This window comes from Perca fluviatilis, chromosome 23 (genome assembly GCF_010015445.1).
Source record: "Perca fluviatilis chromosome 23, GENO_Pfluv_1.0, whole genome shotgun sequence".
NCBI classification, from domain to species: domain Eukaryota; kingdom Metazoa; phylum Chordata; class Actinopteri; order Perciformes; family Percidae; genus Perca; species Perca fluviatilis.
In genome coordinates this window covers 11204659-11208168 of record NC_053134.1, presented here as the reverse complement: position 1 = coordinate 11208168, position 3510 = coordinate 11204659, and the positions used below count along the sequence as shown (strand labels likewise).

Below are 3510 nucleotides of genomic sequence, written 5' to 3'. Positions count from 1 at the left end.
GTGACGAAAGGGGATGCAGCACAAGTCCTAGAGGACGAAATAACATCCCTATTGAACAAACGGGCCATCAGGGCGGTGCCGAGCGAGGAATCGCATCAGGGGTTTTACTCCCGCTACTTCCTCATTCCAAAAAAAGGGGGCGCATCACTTCGCCCGATTTTAGATCTCCGTGTGTTAAACAGACACCTACGAAAATACACGTTCAGGATGTTAACACACAAAGTGCTCTGTCGTTCAATCCGCCCAGGGGATTGGTTTGTGACGATAGATCTTTCAGATGCATATTTCCACATAGCCATATATCCCGCACACAGAAAATGTCTGAGGTTTGCGTATCGGGGCAGAGCCTACGAATACCAAGCCATCCCATTCGGGCTGTCGTTAGCACCGAGGGTGTTCACCAGGTGTGTGGAGGCAGCGCTGTCACCGTTAAGGAACAGCGGTATCAGAATATTTTTGTACATAGACGACTATCTGATCTGCTCCCACTCCCGGGAGCAGGCAGTCAGAGATTCCAATACGGTGATAACTCATCTCACGGATTTGGGGTTCAACATAAACTGGGCAAAGAGCAGAGTGGAACCCACGCAATGTACGGAGTATTTGGGTCTAAAGATAAACTCCCTCTCCTACCGCGTCACGCTATCGGAGGGGAGATTAGCGTCTCTGGGGCAGTGTCTTTCTCTTTTCCGGCTGAGCAAAGCCGTGCCGTTCAGTCTGTGCCTACGCCTGCTCGGGCTGATGGCGTCAGTAGTGTCTGTGGTACATTTAGGGCTGTTAATGATGAGGGATTTTCAGCGTTGGGTTGCAGCTTTACATCTGTGCCCACGCCGTCATCTCAACCGGAGGGTGAAAATAACTCCGGCGTGCGTAGCAGCCCTCCGCTCATGGAGAGACACGGCGGCGATCGCATCGGGCGTCCCGCTAGGGGCGGTGTCATCCAGAGTAACCATGACAACGGACGCTTGCCTGTCAGGATGGGGAGCGACACTGTTGGGGAGAACAGTGAATGGCACATGGAGCCGGAGATTGCCCCAGGCTCACATAAATGTCTTGGAGCTTATGGTGGTGTTTCTGGCTCTGAAACATTTTCTGCACTTTCTCCAAGGTTGTCATGTGTTAGTGAAAACAGACAACTCCACAGTGGTTGCGTACATCAACCGCCAGGGCGGCACTCGCTCTCTGCAGCTGCACACGTTGGCCCGCACAGTGCTTTTGTGGAGCAGCGGGAGACTGCTGTCTCTTCGAGCAACACACGTGCCAGGCGTTCTAAACAGGGGTGCAGATCTCCTGTCACGGGGAAACCCTCTGTACGGGGAATGGACTCTCCACCCACAGGTGGTGGGACAGATCTGGCAGAGATACGGTCAGGCAGCCGTAGATCTCTTCGCCTCGCAGGAAAACACGCAGTGTCCAATGTTCTTCTCTCTGGCAGACAAAAATGCACCGCTGGGTGTGGATGCTCTAGCCCACCCGTGGCCAAACGTGCTGCTCTATGCATTTCCCCCCCTCAGTCTGATCTCCCCCACCCTGGCGAGGGTGAGAGTTCAGGGCCTGTCGCTAATACTGATAGCGCCGCGGTGGTCGTCCAAGCATTGGGTGGCAGAGATAATGCAGCTCCTGGCGGGAGAACCATGGCCTCTCCCCATTCGTGGGCGGGGAGATCTTCCACCCTCACCCAGACCGCATGGCGCTCTGGGCTTGGCCCGTGAGAGGTGGAACCTGAATGCATCAGGCCTGCCAGAACGGGTCATTGATACAATTCAAAGCGCAAGAGCCGCGTCCACCCGCTCTCTTTTCAGCGGAAAGTGGCGGGTTTTTGAGGAGTGGTGCGAACATAGGGGTACCATCCCTTACCAGTGTTCTGTGGTGGACCTGCTATGTTTCCTGCAGTACCTGATGGATAAAGGGAAAGCTTTCTCCACAATTAAGGTGTACTTGGCTGCTGTTTCAGCTTGCCACGTAGGTTTTGGGGATAAGCCGGCAGGGCAACATCCCTTGGTTTGTCGCTTCATGAAAGGGGCACGCCGCAAGCTCCCAGTTTCCAGGCCCCTGGTTCCTCTGTGGGATTTGTCGGTCATGTTGGACGCCCTCTCTCATCACCCGTTTGAGCCTATGGAGGCAGTGGGGATGAAGTTTGTGTCTCTTAAAACGGTTTTGCTCTTGGCTTTAACCACTGCAAAGCGAGTAAGTGACTTGCAGGCTTGGTTGGTTCAGCCTACCTGTCTACAATTTGCCCCAGGGTTTGCGGCCCAACCCAGCATTTGTGCCTCAGGTGGTGGAGTCAGCCTACAGGTGTCCCTCAGTGGAGCTCTTGGCCTTCCACCCGCCTCCTTTCTCCTCAGGAGAGGAGCAAAGACTTCACATGCTGTGCCCTGTCCGGGCTCTGCACACATATGTGAGTCAGACGGCTGGGTTCAGAAAGGCGGATCAGCTGTTCGTGTCCTGGGCTACTCCCCACAAGGGTAAGCCATTGTCCCGCCAGAGGCTGTCCCACTGGATTGTGGAGGCCATATCGTTGGCCTATGAGTGTAAAGGTTTACAGGCCCCACAGGGTCTGAGAGCTCATTCCACAAGGGGCATGGCCGCTTCATGGGCCCTTTTTAGGGGTGTGTCAGTGAAGGAAATTTGTGCAGCAGCGAGCTGGGCTACACCTCACACTTTTGCGAGGTTTTACAGGCTCGATGTTTCCGGACCGTCCTTGGCACAGGCTGTGCTGGGGGTTACGGCGCCAGGGTTAGTGTGACTCTCGGTTCAATATTATTTGGCTTCGGGAGATCTCAATCCGGGAGTGGTCTATATCTCCCATAGTGAAACATCGAACGAAGTTAGAAAAAGAACTTTAGGTTACTTAACGTAACCCCGGTTCTTTGATAACAGAGTGAGGTGTTTCACCAACACGTCCCTCCTTGCATAGACACGGAAAGAAACCTATCTGGAATGATTTGCAAGGAGCCGGTCGACTGTGATTATATGAGGGGGCGTGGCCCTAGCACAGTTCGACCTGTCTGTCATGGACAGACGTGGTGTCATTGGAGCTTCCTTAGTTGGTCACGCCGAGGCGATTCCCATAGTGAAACACCTCACTCTGTTATCAAAGAACCGGGGTTACGTTAAGTAACCTAAAGTTCTGTTAACTTAAAAATGGAAAAAAAGACTGACCAAGTGGGGAGCTAATGTAAAGGACATTGCATTTTACTTATATTTTTATACTAAAAGGCACTACATATCAGTTACAAAAAAAAATTAAGTATGTCATGGAGAATAAATGGTTTCAACTCACTTCCCTAATAGGGTTATATATTACTTTGATCATATTAAAAGTAGCTTAATGTGGACAATTCCCCAGCCCCCTCACATTTTCATCTCAAATCCATCTGCATTCCATCGAGTATGAAACTCTGAGTCCAGAATGTCATGTTCTGGGTTCTGGACATAATTTCCGCTCAACTGTCAAATTAAATCCACTGCTCCTTACATCTTTATTTAATTTCTAAATTAAAATGACTT

General features: G+C 51.5%; 1 pseudogene; it reads left to right on the top strand.

The window, feature by feature from the left end:
* The first annotated feature begins 887 nt into the window (after positions 1 to 887).
* LOC120553736 lies at positions 888 to 2746 on the top strand (annotated as a pseudogene).
* The last annotated feature ends 764 nt before the right edge of the window (positions 2747 to 3510 follow it).